This window comes from Oxyura jamaicensis, chromosome 9, assembly GCF_011077185.1.
Source record: "Oxyura jamaicensis isolate SHBP4307 breed ruddy duck chromosome 9, BPBGC_Ojam_1.0, whole genome shotgun sequence".
Taxonomy (NCBI): domain Eukaryota; kingdom Metazoa; phylum Chordata; class Aves; order Anseriformes; family Anatidae; genus Oxyura; species Oxyura jamaicensis.
Window position 1 is genome coordinate 3,853,729 of NC_048901.1, and position 17,268 is coordinate 3,870,996.

The 17,268-nt window shown below is 38.7% G+C and overlaps 1 long non-coding RNA gene across 5 annotated transcripts in view; it reads left to right on the forward strand.

Moving 5' to 3' along the window:
- The window catches only part of LOC118171654, a 173,333-nt gene that overhangs the window by 97,405 nt on the left and 58,660 nt on the right, over window positions 1–17,268 (forward strand). The window contains exon 5 of one of the 5 annotated variants that reach the window (XR_004753303.1): window positions 9,650–9,730. The exons of the other annotated variants lie outside the window; for them this stretch is intronic. This is a non-coding gene — a long non-coding RNA (uncharacterized LOC118171654). Of the gene's footprint in view, window positions 1–9,649; window positions 9,731–17,268 lie in introns of those variants that run through there. 5 annotated transcript variants of the gene reach the window in all.

Consider the following 17,268-nt stretch of genomic DNA (forward strand, 5'->3'; position numbering starts at 1 on the left):
GTTTTTAGACTTTGCTACAAGGTGTAGGCACCTACTTAGTACTTGAGAGGCCTCAGTTTGGCTCATAGTTAAATTTTTAGTCCTAAAGGTCACTGCCTCCAGGTGAAGATTAAGGTGCAACGTGTGCATAGGCCTCTTGCAAAATCTTTGTCTTAGAATAGTGTTAGTATTGTGTACAGCTTGTGATTGTGACAATGTAATTTGTAGCCCCAAATGGTGTTTTGAACCACTGCTGCCTTTCAACTATTTCTGCTTATGCAGGGAATGGAAGAAGGGCAAAGATGTTTCAGTTAAAGTTTGATGTTGTAACTCTTTGGCATGGTTTACCTAGGGAAACCTTTGTGGAAAAAAAAATCTTGGCTTGTGTGAACTTCGTTTCTCATTCCTATTCTTTATCTTTATGAAAATGTAATCAGAGGAAGCACTTTATTCAATCAAAAGTAGTATGAAACTGTAAATGTTTCTAGAACTCTCCACGTTAGATGTATCAATATCTTTCATTCAACTCTACAGCCTTTTTCTGTGGTTAATATCTCAAAGCATCCTGACAGTTAATATTCAGAAACAGATTTCTTTTGATGGTATCTTTATGTTAAAGGTTCTGCTGTGATTTGAGGTAAAGTTCTTAGCTTACCTAAAAGAATTGAAAGCAATTAGTTCAACTCTATGCTCTGTTTTGTTAGTATTTGTTGCTTCTGAGATGTGTTCAGGGAATTAGTTAAAAATGGGTTAAAAATCAAGTAAGCCTGGACTTCTAAAGAAAGGCTCTGTGATAACCTCTTCAAAATCTGAAGAACAGATCCTCAGTTCGTTTAACTTGCTGTAACTCCATGGAGGCTGATGGCCTCATAAGCTAATGAGATGCTTTTCATGCGTCAGTGAGATGTCTTAGACGTGCTATAGGGATGTGCTGTGCATCTGGCTAATTGTAGTCTCCTGCTCATCCATAGCTGTATTCTATTCATTTTTCCATGGACTTGAATGTATTTTGGAAATGTTAATGTACGTTGATGATGTGAGAGAATTTCTGCTATAACACAAGGCAAAATTAAGAAACAAAGAATGTAAAACTTCGAACAAGCTCTGATAAGACTATGCAGGACATGAGCTGGAATTCTGACTAGTTCTGCATCATAACTGCAACATCGTAATGCCCCACCATCTTTCATAAGAAGACTAAGTTATCCTGTAAATATCCGAAAGCTCTCTGGGCTACTTTTAGCTGCTTGCCTTTTAATACAATAGCTTAATATTTTATGCAGTTTTACTACTTGCACCTTGTGAAGATTTTCTAGTCCTCTTTTGTTCATTGGTATGATTTATTTGGGCCTCCTGTTGCAGAAAAGAAATATTTGCAGGTATGCTATTCTTTTTTATTTGTTTATTATCCTTTATAAACTGTTATGGGGCTTAGAGAAGCCTTTCCATGTTTTCTTCAGTTAAATCTGTTGTTGGGTTCTGGGAATTGACGATGTGAAGTGTATTCTTCTTTTGACGTAAGCACATGTACACAATGATGCTAATGATAGGGACTATTATGAAGTACTAGAGAAAAAAAAAAAAAAACTTTTATTTTGACTGGTAACAGATAAAGATGTGTATGATCTTTACTTTTGTTGTTATTTCTTCTCCTTCCTTTCCTGTTTCTCTTTCCTCTATAGAGTAACCGTTCCTTCTTTTTTGTTGAAAATAAAAAATCCTGGAAAGAGTGACAGTAAGAGGGGAAAAAAGAGAAAAGGATAAACAGAAGCTGAATTGTGTTTTTCTTCTTCTTATAACAATTTTCTCTATTATTCCAGTAGCAAAGTAAAAAAGCTAATCTTTTCAATTTGTGTTAGTTTATATTTTTTTTCCTTACAGAATAACAAATAGGGATAGCAGCAGACACCAGAATTTCTCAGGTTGTTTTCACTTTTTGTGTGCAATGATTTCTGGAGTAAATAGCAATAGATTATTTAATAAATATTGGAAATTATTAGGTTTTTACTGTTCACCAGTGACCACTTTGGCTCCAAAGATTGCATGTCTCATTTCTTAATAACAAATTCTTGATTTGCTCTCAAATATCTGATAATGTAAGTAGGTCAAATGTGTAGACTTTTTTTTCTCTTGCACAGGAATGGTTACACTCAGACTTATTGGTAAATTTGCTTAATCCTCTGTTATCTTCTACATTTGGAAGCATGGAGTTTTTGCAATAAGGAGTTTTTTAAGATCTATATGTGTGGGCACCTTTTTTGTGGTTTGGATTTTCAGGTTGGTAGCTAGGGATATGTTCATGTGTTTTATGTCTAAATATAGTTCCCCCCAGAGAGTTCATGTGAAGTGTGGAGCATGCCCCCTTCCAAACTCAGACCTGTATCTCCAAGTGGGTGCTCAAAGGAAGACACCTATGAATATTATGAGTAACAACAGAGTAAAATATACAGTAATGTATTTTGAGAATTTGTCTGGAAACAGAAAACTGAGGAAACTGGGAACTTTCATGTTTTTATGACTTACAGTAGGGGACCTCTCTCTGAGGCAGGGTTCTTGCTATCCAGTGTCAAGGTGGTCTTGTTCTTCTTACCGCAGACTCAGATGCCTGCCTGAGCGCTGTTGACACTCTTAAGGTCAATGAAAGCCAAGGATCCTGGTCTTGGACATAAGATAGCAGAGCATCGCTGATGGATCCACACGAGCGTTACTGTTCTGGGTGGAGTGCAAATCTCTGCACGAGGCTTCAGCACTGAGCAGGGAGTGTCAGAGCTTCAGTGCCATTAGCAGATGTGGCAGGGGATCACATTTGATTTTGGTGCCAAATGCATGGCAGGAGACTTTGAAATGCTGACCTTTATAAATGGCCCAAGAAATTTCATCCTGTGGTTTGCATTGTTGAATCCGAGGCTTACTCTAGTATCCCATGATACTCTACATTACAGGGCTTTTTGCTGTTTTCCCTCCACTAGAGAAAAAATAAAAAGTATTTTCCATATCTGAGGAGTTCTGACATTATTGCAGCTGTTATAGAGAAGAAAAAGGATTTTTATCATGGTCTGGGCCATGTGTTTTACAGCTGAAGCTCCATCTGACTGTAGAGAGGCTGGCATCACACCTTCAGCTTCTGCTTCAATGGAGCTGTACTAGTGTGGGGAAATGCTACTGATTTTCCCATCTGCGGTGGACTGCTTGTGAGCTGAAGGTAGAGTGACTGTTTGGAAGACTTGCTGGATAGTGGATCCTTCATGGTAGTGAGGCAAGCAAATCATATTAGAGGAGCAGTGGTTAACAGTGTTGTAATCAGAGTTCATTTAAAAGTAATACATACACTTCTTACAGTCGCATAATTTTTAATAAATGCTTATTAAAAGGAGGGGAACAGGAAGAGATGCAGTAAAATGAAACCTAGATATTGCATTTAGATAAATAGATGTCAGATTTGGGGGCAGATATTGACCATATTCATTATGGTTCATTGGTCTTCTTCCTTGATCACATAAACTGTGCTAATTCATGCAAATGCATTTTCTGTAAGTTAATTCAGAAACCATTTGGCACATCTAAGTTGGTGGTAACACACAACAGTCAGTAGGAATGGCAGCTTAATGACTTCCACTTTGATAACCTTATTATTTTGCAGAGATACTTAATAATAGTGCTTTGGTTTCTATCAAAAACAATTTAGCAAATTTATTAGTTTGAAGAAGGATGCTAATTATGTAAAATTGTTCAGTACAACTTGGAGGCTATGCAGGATTCTCTCATAGCACTGATAGCAACATGAAGAGTCACACGTTGGTTTGTACAAGTGTTAAAATTCCCAGAAAATTCTGTGAATCTTTGGGTGAAGCAGTAAAAATATCTCGTATCTGTTAATCTTGTTCCCTCACTTAGCCTGCTGCAGCAGTGTCGAAGGTTATGTAAGAACAGGGAAACTTTCCTCAAAAAAAAAAAAAAACAAAAACGGAGGACTTTCAGTGAACGTGGAGATCAGAGCTTAACTACTGAATCGTCTCTTCCATTCAGGTTTGACAGTCTGTGCTTTTTCTTCTTGTTGTTTATTGACTCAGGGAGAGGAGGGGGGTGAAGAAGAGAAGGCAGCACCACATCCCCTTACTGTTGTGTTGCTTCACAGGTTGTAAGATTCTGCTAGTTTCTGGGCAGTTTGGCTTATTTTCTGGCCGGTCCCGTGCCAGCTTTGGAAATGAAAGGCTTGTGATAACCACTGGTATAAGCCTCTAGGGCAAACGGCCAAGGTGCAGACATGTTGCTCCATGTTGACATACAGAAAATTTCTAATCACAACAGAACTATTTTTTGTTTTTCCATTTATTAGCACAGATCTACACAGCCCACTGGTGGGTGAGTCAGGGAAAAAAAAAAAAAAAAAAAAAAAAAAAAAAAAAAAAAGGCTTTTACAAGTGCAAGAACAGAAATAAAGGTCTAGTAGACCAGACACCATCCCTGTGTTTCTACTTTTGCCTGAGCTACATGATTCCAGAAAGGAGCAAAAGACAAGGGGGCCTATTGTGTGCATGAGATGTGCAGGTTGCGGTCACGTTTTCCTTGTGGACATTTGGAGCTAAGATTATCCATAAATCTCATTTTCCTTTGTCACAGATGATATCAAGAGCCTTCTAGAAGGATTACAAGGACTTTGGTCTGTCTTCTGTGTTGAGTCCTGCTCACGTGGCATTGCCACACAGCAAGAGGGGTAAAGGATGCTGCTGTGCCCGGCACAGCTCATTCTGCTCTGCCTGCCTTGTAGTGTTGCTTTTGTGTACCTTTGATAACACTCCACTGGCAGAAATTTTTTCTCAGCTGGTTTTTGTATTAGCAGAACTCTTTCTTTTGCTATAAAAAAGCAATTTCAATAATTTCTCTAAGATGAAACTAAAGTTGTATTCCAGAGGAAACCCTACAGTCTTAAGTGCCAGTTAAGCAATCCAGTTCAAGTACGTAGTAAAATCTTCATCAAGAAAAGGCTATTACAAATGCTGTGAACATTCCCTAGAACATCATAAATCCTTTTCTCCCCAGTAGATTTTAACTTGCCCCATGGAAAAATCAGACCACCTTCTGTCCATAATATGTTCAACATGCATTAGTTAGTATCTGGTAGTGAAAGCATACTTTGTAACTGCTTGCCCTAATGAGGACCAGAACCTGCTCAGTTCTTGTCAGGTGGGGATGATAAAAAGAGGCAGTCCTGGAGATCTAACGGAGCTTATGAAAGATAACCGAGCATCTGTGCAGAACATAAACACAATGTACCTAGGAAATTACCGAGCTTAAACTACATTAATAAAGAGAGTTTCAAATGAGAAAATCATTAACAAATACTAAAGGTATGAGAAATGAAAGGAGGTTTAAGGGAAAATTCCCTGATGGTCAGCAGTATCTAAAACCCTAGCTGTGGAGTGAAATGATTTAAAGACGTGCTCTGGAGATGAAATCCATGCAGTGCAGCAAGATACCTACCGGTAGCTGAAGCAGACCCTGATGCTGCAGCAGTATCACATACATGGGACCTCGTGGTGAGATTCAGGCCTGTACTTGACCAGAAGCATTGCTCAAGGTTGGCATCCCACTGCGAGATGTAGAGAGAGGACCAGGTGCTTCCAAGCCATGCTTGTGCGTGCACGCTCTAACCCTGCCCTCTGTGTGCATGGGAGTTCCTCGTGTTGTCACAGGGACGGGCTCTGTAGTACAGCAGCCTGCTGGGTCTGTCCTGTGGGTCCAACACTATGCCCACATCATGGTGACAGTGTGATGGCCCATCAGCCCCCAGCCTGCCAGGCTTCTCCCATCCATGGCTTCCATGATGTGTGCTCTTGTGGGGAATAGGGATGAAAAAAGAGCCTAAGGCCCGTATTATTAGGGTTTTCTTTCATCAAAGATAGTGTTTCCTGTTTATTAAGTACCAGTGGCTTTATTTAGTTCTTATTGTTTAATAATTCCTTTGATTATCCTTTACCTCTTTTTTAACTTTTTGTTGTTTGTTTTTTCTTCATCTGGCTTTTAGCCAGGGCCATCAAGAAGTCTCAGGATGTTGACCCTCTGAGTATTTCTCTAAATTTGTGTGAATGATTTCCAAAACTGATGTGAGATTGGTCCTATTGAAATCTTGAAAGTCTTTTACTCTTTCCAAGGAGTGAGGAGTGAAATGAGAATTTAATGTTTATATAGACATTATTTTTCTGGATTTAATTTTTTGTTGATGTAAATTAGGTATTTCTGCTACACTGAAACTTCATCACAGATGGAAATCTGGATTTAAGTCTTTAAAATATCCCATTGTAAAACTTTATTCCTTAGTTACTAATCTCAAAATTCTTTGGAGAGTTTGACATTTTCATTTTATCTGGTGTGTACAGGAGAAAATACTATTCACATCCAAATAGGTTAAAGGATAGTAGTCCTTTAATGCATACTGTTTTCAGCCCAGTGTATCTGAAATAATGGAGCTGGGGAATGAACTGATGAGCTCAGAGGACTGAGTTGCTGTGTTTTCATGTAACGACCACAACTTTAAACTTTTAGCATCTTAAAGATTTCTAATTCTTACCTAGATCACAGTTCTAGATTTGTCACAGGGAAAATCTGCTAGATTTTACATAGGCTGGGCTGGCACATGAACTGGGAATACATTAAAGTCCGATGCATTTTAAAAGTTGGAAATATTACATTCCGATGCTTCTACTTCACTGCATTTCCTGAGAGGTTCGGTGTGAACACTAGCCCTAAAGAATATGAAGAGTTAGTATTTCTGCTAAAGGGATATTTTATTAGGCTTTGCTGTTTTGCTTGCTGTGTCATTAGCATATTAATAACTACGTATTTTAAGAACAGTAAAATACATGTCTCTGTACTGTACAAGATAATGTGAGAAAATAAGAACAGTGCATTCTCTGTCTCCCGACATCTAGGTAGCTGTAGCATGTGACCTCGTTTTTGGTCTACGGCTATAAAAATACCCCATCCTTTAAACATAGAGGTTACCTTGAATAACCCATCCCTACACAGAGTTATATTGCTAGCTTTCCAAATCATACAAATTACTCTGAAGTGAAAACCACAATGGAAACAGTCCAAAATCTCATTCTTGGCTCAGCTCATCATACCCATAGTTATTTGCCAGTTCCCTTTTCCTTGAGTTTTCAGGGTAGTTTATACAAATGTTTATATGTGCCACACTGAACACTGGAACCAATGTTATTTTCTTCACGTTCACTGCTTGCTGCTACCGAGACAGTGTCAAGAATGAACAAATTAATGTAAATTCAGTAACATGTCTATAGATCAAGTTTATTATGTTAAAAATGACTGGTTTTATTCTGTTTGTATGCTCTTTGTAGTGAAGGTTATAATTCTATGCTTGGAAAACAAACTCAGGAATCAAGAGATAGAAAACATGTATTTGATGTGCCACAAGGTGTCTTGTGGTTATTCAGAGCCTCAACCAATCACTCAGGAAGTCCTGGGCCATTAAAGTACTTTGCAGGGGATGTTTCTTGAGAAGGGATTTTGATGCAAGATGGCATATAAATAATCAGAACACCTGGTAGATATATTTCAGGAGAGAGAATTTCAATGAAAAAGAAAGGTACTCCAAATTATCTACATACATGGTGTAGCTTTGGTAGGTGGTAATTCTGCAGTATGCATATTGTTGTTTATATTGCTCTGTACAGTGCCCCACTTTTGGTAGACAAAAGCAAAGATGGAGGAAAAAAATACTCTATAAATAGGAAAGATGGGTAATATCTTAAAAAATGCTCAGATAGCAGGGGGAAATTTTCTGGTATGTTCATATGAAAGAGGCAAGCAGCACCCATGCTGCTTAAGACATTTAGAAGCAGCTAAGGATCAGATTGTTATCATTCGGTATCTGGCCTGTCCCATGAGTCCTCAAACAAATCTATTAGAAGGCAGTTGGATTAGGAAAAGGCGCTGTTATTCTGCAGAGGTAAGTGTATCATAATCTCACTATTAAATGGTAAATCCTCTGAAGGATTTTTCATACAGGACTTTGGAAAAGATATGTTATTGCTATTGTTAACCATAACAGGCTATAGTAGGGTTGAATTCTAAAGACAATTACTTTCCCCTGTAAAGGCAGATAATACAATTCCAGATCCTGACAAACGAAGCACTCGTGTTTAATTGCAGTGTTTGATTTCCTCTCTGTTCGTGGGAAGGACAGACACACTGGCGATTTCAACAGTCAGTGCATTAGCTTACACTGTAGTCTGTTCTGGGACTTCTTCTGCATCAGACTAATGACCTATACAGTGACTTCTTGAGTGCTCTGAAGCTGCACCTGCAAACACTGTCTTGAATTCTGAATGTCGCAGACTTAATACAGTCTTTTATTATCAACCATTCATCGATATTTGTTCTTCCATAATCTTTTGGATATGGCTGTCCTTTACATTGTTTTATTCCCCTGTGAGTATGACTATTCATTCATGTGTAAAAAATATTTGCTGATGAATTATTAATATGCAATAGGTCAGTTGGGAGGGACCTACAAAGATCATCAAAGCCAACTGCCTGACCACTTCAGGGCTGACCTAAAGTTTAAGCACGTTATTGAGGGCATTATACAAATGCTTCTTGAGCACTGACAGGCATTGGGCACCAACCACCTTGCTAGGAAGCCCGTTCCAGTGTTTGACCACCCTCATGGCAAACAGATGTTCCTAACGTCCAGCCTGAACCTCCCCTCACATCCTACTGTTACCAGAGAGATGAGACCGGCACCTCCCTCGCCATTTCCCCTGCTCAGGAAGTTGTAGAGTTAATACCATGATTAAAAGATTTCATATATTTAGGCTGGAAAAAACAACACAATGTGTATTGCTTGAATGACCAGTAACACAGCATAAATAACAAGGGTGAAACAGTCCAAGTAAATATTTCACAAATTCTTCAGATAGTTTGTTCATCTACAGCCCTTTCCCATAGCCCAGTGAAGCTGATGAGAATCTGGGGCTTTGGCTCAGGCACTTCAATTGTCTGTTCCACAATTGCAATAAAAAAACACAACAGTAGTCTGTCTGGAAAGAGCTGGTAATTGAAAAAAGGGCTGAGTTTGTCAGCAAATGTATTTGTCAGCGCTGATTTGACCAGTTGTACATGTTACATGTTGCACATGTTGTAAACGCCATTTCTTCCTGTCCATTAGAGATTATAGAGTCCACGTCTGGCTACTTTCTTCAGTGGATCTCTTACTGTGGGCAGAGCATTCTGTGGTGCATGTCAATTGCATGTTAAATGCACTACAGCACTTGTGATTTATTATTCCAGATAAATAGATTGTTTTCCAGGTGCTTTATCAAAACACAGTTCTCGTGTCACAGTAGACATGTATTTGTGACAAGTGGAGTTGGGCTCCTCTAAGTCACTTAAGGTTGATCCCAGGATTCTGTCATCAGGAGAATGGTATCACTTTTTCATACCAAAAATGTCTTAATTCAAGCTATAGTTACTCATTTATATTTAGCTTAAGAAGTGTTTCTTATAAAGTCCATTTTATAAATGGGTAATTGTGAACTCAGACATCCCAGTGCATAGTTCACCTATGACAGACAGAACTTGTGTAGTAGTTACTGAAGCTCATACAGGAGATGATTGATTTCCCATGTTTTTTATATCCTGTTTACAGGTTTAAATATCTCCTCTGAATTTATCTGCATTTCCAAAAACCTGTCTGCCTGAGAACTGTGCTGAATCCTTAGCTACAAAAAGTGCACTCCAGCGCGATAGCACAGACACAGACACCTCCTTTGCCGGTGCGATGTAAGTGCTGCCGTTCTTGCCCTTTCTCAGCTTTCCCTTTTACGGTAGCAAGAGCCAGGAGCTCGTGGCCATTCCCCATTTCTCTCACTCTGTGTGTATAGACACACACAAACACACACCCCTGGAGAAAACGGTTGGAAAACACAAACTGTACTCATCAGTCCTGTTTGTAAGCTGAGCTGTGACACTGTCAAGATACAATTCTTTTTCTACTCTGAGGCTTATGTCCTTCCTTCTTTACCTTTTGTGGGTCACAGGCTCTGATATAAATGTTCATGAATGACCTGTTAGTCACCTTTTTTTTTTTTTTTTTTTTTTTTGGTGGTTTTCACTGTCTCGTTTTCTGTTCTTTTTCTTCCCACTTGCTTGCATTCAGCCCTGAGCAGGTACCTCTGGAGCTTAGCCGACCATCCTGTAGTAAAAATATTTGATCACCTCCTGTTCCTTCTAAAATTGCCTTTCTGTGCAGTGGTTTATGGATAGAAGTGAAAGGAATTACTGTTTGGTATGTCTTAGCCCTGGCCAGTCTATCGCAGTGCTTCTGTTACTTAGGCAGTTATAAAACAGACAAAAAAAAAACTATTGTCATTGACATGAGGATAAATAAAAAATAATAATAAAAAAGAAAGCAGAAAGGTTAATTAATAAAGTCTATGGTGAAACACAACAAAAAGTTGGAATGCTACAAAACCAGTTCTGTTGCAAATGATTTTTGTTCCCCTTAGCCATGGGATCTGTAGTTTCCTGCCATGCGATGCAGAGTGCTCTTATTTCTTGTAGTCTCATAATACAAATCGATTCAAATCAGGATCTGGGTTGTTGTGGTCAGATAGAAAATGGGACAAAGGGAAGCTGTGAATCTTGCTACTATCCCCTGCACTGCTAGGGTGAAAAAATGCATGACAGGCTTCATGTGGGTGAAATCCCCTCCTTTATTTTGTACCCATGTTATTGTCACTTCTGTGATTTTTGCACATCCTCTTCTCTATAGTTATTTTCCATGATTTTTTTTCAGGTTATGGCTTTTCCCATACAGATTGGCACAGGAGGCTTCCTATACTATACACCCCTAGCAGTCTGTATTCCACTGAATAGTCTGGAAGCACTTAAGTTTACAAGTGAACATCCAGTGTTAGCTTGGGGACTCGTGGTCTTTGACATGACTGTTTTTGGAAGAATCAATTTTGCAATTCTTAGATAAAGCAGCATTTGGTAGAACTAAATACTGAAGAGTTAGAGTATCAGTTCCTCGTTATGATGCTTAACAATTAGGAAAAAAAGCCAGAGTGCATATTGGATTAATTGTGAAATCAGAAATGATGATGGCATTGTTAATGATAACTAAGCTCTCTGCTGGAAGTGAATGTTTACTAACTCTTATGTATCCTTAACACTGTATGTTTGTTTTCTTCCATTCTCTTTCTCGTGTTGTTTATTAAGCTTCCCTTTGTGCTGTTGAGGATGATGCTTTACGTTAGCAGATTTTTCAGTATTAATGCAGTGCTTCAGTCAACAACCCATGATCTAATGGATGGGCAGTGCACAGCCTGGCTCATTGCAAAGAAGCACCCTTACTGGGATACTTAAAACATAAAACTCAAAGCCAGTAATGGAAAACCTGGAGTCAAAATGATCTCATCTGTATGTGCCCCATTATCAGAAGTGGAAGCTGGTTGAATATTTGCCTGTCACGATTTTTCTACTGGTAATTATCATGTCAAGACTGAAGATACTCTATCCACAGGGAGTTAGTGGATACTATGCATTTTTAAATATTCTGTATGCATTTAAGACTTCCTTCTCTGTTAGCTTGCTTATCATTTTGACTATTTCTTTTGAAGTAAGAAACAGATGGCAGCATTCACTGTAATAAGTGCAGAAAAACATGCCAGCCAATTAGGGAGGCTTCAACTGACTGAAAACCTGGATCCTTTTCCAATATTTTGGTGATGTTTTTCCCCCTGCGTGTCTAGAGGAAAATTTTTATTTATCATTTGTTTAATAGAATCACAAAAATAGAGATTAAAGGAATATTAGGTCATTAAATCTCTAGTAATGAACCTGAAGAAAAAAAGCTGGAATACAGTTTATAGAGTTTTTTCTCCAAAATATCATTATTGTCTCAAAAAAAAATAAATAAGAAACACCCCAAAGCAAACAGCCTTGTTAATGTGAACCCTGTCCCTCACCTCAATGGCCCAGTATTAACTGTTTATATATTGTCTTTGAATACCCACTAATACTTAAGACTCTAGCACATCAAACTACATCTTCCAATATGTTGCCTTGCAAATATCACAGGTCTTTAAAGAACTCTTTCTTAAATCCTTTATAAGACGTCCTGTTCCAGACACTCTGAAATTACCATTCCCTCAGTTCGCTTCTCAACCAAATTTTGGAGTGCCATGTCCCCCACTCAGCTTTTTCCTCATCAGGGAGGATTGATTTGGTCTGAATTCCTACCAAAATCAAGGAGAGTTTAAGTTGATTAGGTTCTCAAAATAGGTGTTTTTTTGTTGTTGTTGTTGTTTGTTTGTTCTTGTCATGAACATTAGGGCTCACTTCTGAAAATGCAGGTCATTACCTGTATTCTCCTTATGGAGAATCATAAACCTCTACATCCCTTGACTTCTTTTAGCAGTCAGTATTATTGAGACTATGACCCCTTCCCCCCCCCCCCCCCCCAAAAAAAAAAAAAAAGGCATTTTGTTTTCTAATATGTGATTCTATTCCCTGGTAATGTAGCGCTTTGATCATTTTTCTGAGAGATTCTACAGGCATGTCCTTGCTGTTCTACTGTGTCATTTCAGAGGCAGAGCTAGGCAGGTTTCACTGTTTCAGGATTTTCAGCTCAACTTTTATTTTTCTTTATTTTATTTTATCGCTTTTGGTGGCAACCTTTCTTTGCTATTCTTAACATTACACTCTCTAAATGCCTCCCGTAATACCATTACATATATTTCTCTGCTAACCTTTTGGTATTACCCTTTTGCAATGACTTTTCAATTGTAGTCAATGAGCTTCTAAGGATGTAACTTAAAGCAGAATGGGTCCCACTTACTAGGGTGGATTTAGTCTGTGAAAGATGAAATTCTGCTTCAGGCACTAAAGCAATTTTCAGAGCAGCATATCAGCTCTTATCAGACTTGGTCTGTTGTTCCTAAATGAAGATATTTTCTGTGTTTATGGGTGACTACGGTCACTCTGGGAAGCATTTGGTGGTAGTTAAGTGTAAAATAGTGATTGTTCTTCAAAATTAGAAACAACTGGTAGCTCTGCAATGATGATTTAAAATTCTTTTTAAATTCTTTCAAACCACAAAGCTGTGTGTTGTTCAGTGATTGAATGCATTTGAACTTATGGAACTTTTCATTTAATGCTGGTCTCTATTGTTTTTGGCTGAAGCCCAAGCCTCACATCTCCTAGCTGCAGGATTCCGCTCTGCAAACTCCCTCTGTTGCTGAAGGCCCAGTGTAACGTGAGACTATCCCTGTTTCCCAGCAGGCGGCACATCAGAGATCTGCACATTGACCAGCTGCAAAGACAGGTGTTATTCTCCTTTCCTTTATTCTTCCCCATTTACTTCATCTTGAAAGTTTCCTAAAATACTGTCAAGTCCTGAACACAGTTGTGGTGGTTTTACCATGCTAGGCAGCTGAACACCACAGCCGCTCTCTCACTCCCCCTCCTCAGATGAGGAGGGGAAGAAGTAAAGGAAAGAACAACTCACGGGTTGAGATAAGGATGATTTAATTAAAGAGAAAAAAATATTATTAAGGAAATATTATTAATTCAACAATTCAACTAAAGGGAAAAAAGGGAAAAGGGAAGAGGGAGGGGGAAAGGGAATAACAAAACAAAACAAGTAAAGGCTGTGTGGAAGTGCAGAGGAAAGAAATTACTCTCTACTTCCCACAATGAGCGATGCTTGACCACGTCCTTGAAGCAGGGCCTCAACGCACGTAGCCGGTGTTCGGGAGGAGGACAGACGTTTTCGCAACAAGAGCCCACCCCTCCCCTCTTCTTCCTTTTTCCACCTTTTATTGCTGAGTGTGACACCATATGGTATGGAATATCCCTTGGGTTGGTTTAGGTCAGCTGCCCTGGTGATGTTTCTCTCTCACTTTTTTGCCCACCCCCTAGGAGGGTCAGAGAGAGTCCTGATGCTGTGCCAGCACTGCTCAGCAGCAGACACAACACTGGTGTGATCCCACTGCTGTTCTAGCTACAAGTGCAGAGAGCAACACTGTATGGGCTGCTGCAGGGAAAGGTAACATCCCAGCCAGACCCAGTACAACAGTAAATGAGTAAACTTTAAAGGCTTGGAGGAAGCTCTGATTCTGATGGGATGGAGTTGGGGGGTTTGGTCTGAAGTTGAATGTTCTTGACTTTGTTTGCCATATTTTCACTGCGCCTCCAAGACACTGAGCCAAACTGGAAATCCAGCTCAAAAGAATATGGGCAGTGATCACAGGCATTCAGTATTTGTCTTTCCAGGCCATTTAGCACCAACAGTACCATACTGTAGATGCTGCAGAATCCTCAAGGTTTGGCTACAACACTCTAGTACTCTGCTTTCCTGCCATAAGAGAACCACCCATAAATGCCTGCATGTAAAAGTGTGAGCTATCAGTGCATCTCTCTCATGCATGTCTATTCCACGTGCACGTTACCTTTGTGTCGGGTCAAACCATTGCAGTCATGGAGCTATGGGAATCAGAGCCTATTTCCGTTGCATTCAGCTATCTGTGAGAAGAATAAAAAAGTAAGGCCTGAGAGGAAAATGCAGCGAGAGCCAGTCCTAAACTCAGACTAGTTTCTTGACGCTTTATTGACAAAATGCATCTCTTCTTCCTGCTTCCATCAAAATCAATCATAATGACGCGATCTAATAATGGTCTATCAATCAGTTAATGCATTTTTGAGGAAGATTTACCAGTCTACATCAGCTTTATGGGCCTGTCTCATCCACTCAGTCCATATCTGGTAGAACAGCGTGCATGTCTTACTATCACCTTGAAATGATTATGGGGAAAACTAATTTTTATGACCCTGGGAAAATATTGTTGATTTTTTGTAATGGTTTTGACAGTGTAGACTGGCCTTATTATGTATAATGGTGGCTTACATCATCTATTAGTAGTTAATAATGATGGTCAGAATAGGATGGAAGAGCTCTGAAGACATTTTCAAAACCTTTCTGGCTCATGCATTTTTCATGAACTAAGAAATGAGAGAACTGATAATCCGTAGTTTCATTTAAATTGCAGTTTAGTGATCAAATTAATCTTTCTGTGATTGATTTGGTTATCATAATAAACACTTTATGCTGGTTATTTGGATATTTTTATGTAAGAATTCTGAGTTAAAAAAAAAAAAGGGCAAATCTTCAAAAGGATTCATTGCAAAGAAGAAATTATTATTCAAAAAGTATGAAGTGTCAGTAACCTCACCCACTAAAATAATTAAAAGTACTGAAGACACAAACACTAGCCACCCGTACAACTTTACCACATCCACTTTTCTGCTTTTCATGGCATAGTCAAAAAGCATTAACTGAGCTATAAAATATGTGAAAAATTAACTGATAGGGCAATAATTTCATCCATCAACCAGTTTAACTATTCAATTCATACTAGCCTTACTCTAACAGAGTTTAGGTAACCTTCTGAATGTTTATTAACTGTTTTTATGATGTTTTAAAATTGAAAGTGAATTAAGATGTAGAAATGCTGACAGTGAGCTCAATATTATTCCTTTTTCTTCTCTCTTAGGCATAAACCCCAGTGATACTGGGATTTTCCTTAAAGACCTAGTGGATTTCAGAGAAATCTGATTCAAGCTGTTTAGAACAAATGTCCATGCTCAGAAAAGTATACCAGGATCTCATTTGCTAGAGATGAAGTCAGGCCTTGCTGTGATATTTCTGCTCCCCCTCACCAAAGCCTTGCCCTTGACTTAGAAAAATACTACGCATTATTCACTGCCTAAAACTGAGCAGAACTGTAGACTTTAATCAATGGCAGAGTTTGTACTAGTGTCAATGGAAGGAAGTGTGACAGCTATTGTTGATTAGTTGCTTTAGGTGCTTCATATTTGCTTTTAGAACAGAATAACAGCCTGGAGCCTGCGCTGCTTACTCAGATACGTTACTTGTAGATTACTCTGATTGAGGTCAGCAACTGAAACTTGCATTTTTGACTGTTGGGCAGCACTGCTGCTCTGAACTGTTCCTTTAAACCTTTCAAGCTTATTTCCCTTTGGTAATGTGTAAAATAGTACAGCCTGATGGAAGAACACTGGATGTGTGGGGTGGGTGGTGTTAACATCTTGTTTACTGGAAGTGGACTTCGTAGGAAAGTGGTGATCTTCTGACCAATCCCGTTTGTGCTTCCTCCATCTTCTCTGCTCTCTTCAATGTGGTATAGCTCAACTTCCCATAGACAGCACGAGTCAAACTGCAATGAGGTATGGCAGTAGAACTGTAGTACTCCTTGCTTTAAATGTAGAACATGGAGTAGATTAGCAGAGCTGAGTCACCACTGCTCTTACATTTTCAGAGCCATCTATGTTTTGGGAAAGGAGATTAGAAATCTTCTAAATGGAAAAGTTTTGCATCCACATTGCCCAGATTAAAATGGCAGTGTGATGCCTAAGTCAGGCAAGAGTTAAATCCTAAATTTCAGTTGTGAAAATATGAGTATTTGATTTTGCTTGGGTTGTTGTGAAGTATTATTAAAAGAAATATGTTTGCTCATATTTCTGAGAATGTTACAGGGTATTATAGATAGTAATATTTAGCTTGCATCACAGCTAATAAGCTCTTGCATGCTGACGGGAAAAACCATACTGACATTTACTGTTGGATTATGATCCTCCAGTCAAAAGTCCTGGACCTTTACCATGGCTTCTTTCAACAGCGCAGACCATTCTCATCACTAGTTCCTGTGGTAATTTACTTATATGTTCTATATATATATATATAATATAATACATAATATAAGTCATTAATATAGTGTATGTTATGTGTTGTGTACATAATATACGTGTGTATATATATAGTGGGCTTCAGTTTGACTGTGTTAACGTGCTTCAGCAGGAGGGTTAAGTGAAATAACAGGTTACACGCAAGTCATGCTTCTATATGAAAAGCTATTTCACTTGATCTAGAGACATAAAAATTATCCAGAGGGGGTGATGCATGACAGCTAACACTGGCCCACATCACTAGTTTGATTATAAAGTCACTTTGCAAGGATTTAATTGGTATTGCTATTTGGATAGTTTGTTTCCACCCTTTGTAGAGGCTCTTTGAAATTTGAATGTGGATTTGTCTTATTTCCAGGTCTGGAGATGTGTGATTATATCTGATAAACTGCAGTTGCCTCATTAAGAAAAATACAATGCACGATTGGTCAGAAAACTTTTCAGTCACATTGTCTGCTGAGCCTGCAAAACTGAACTGTCACAAATGTAGTCCATTTT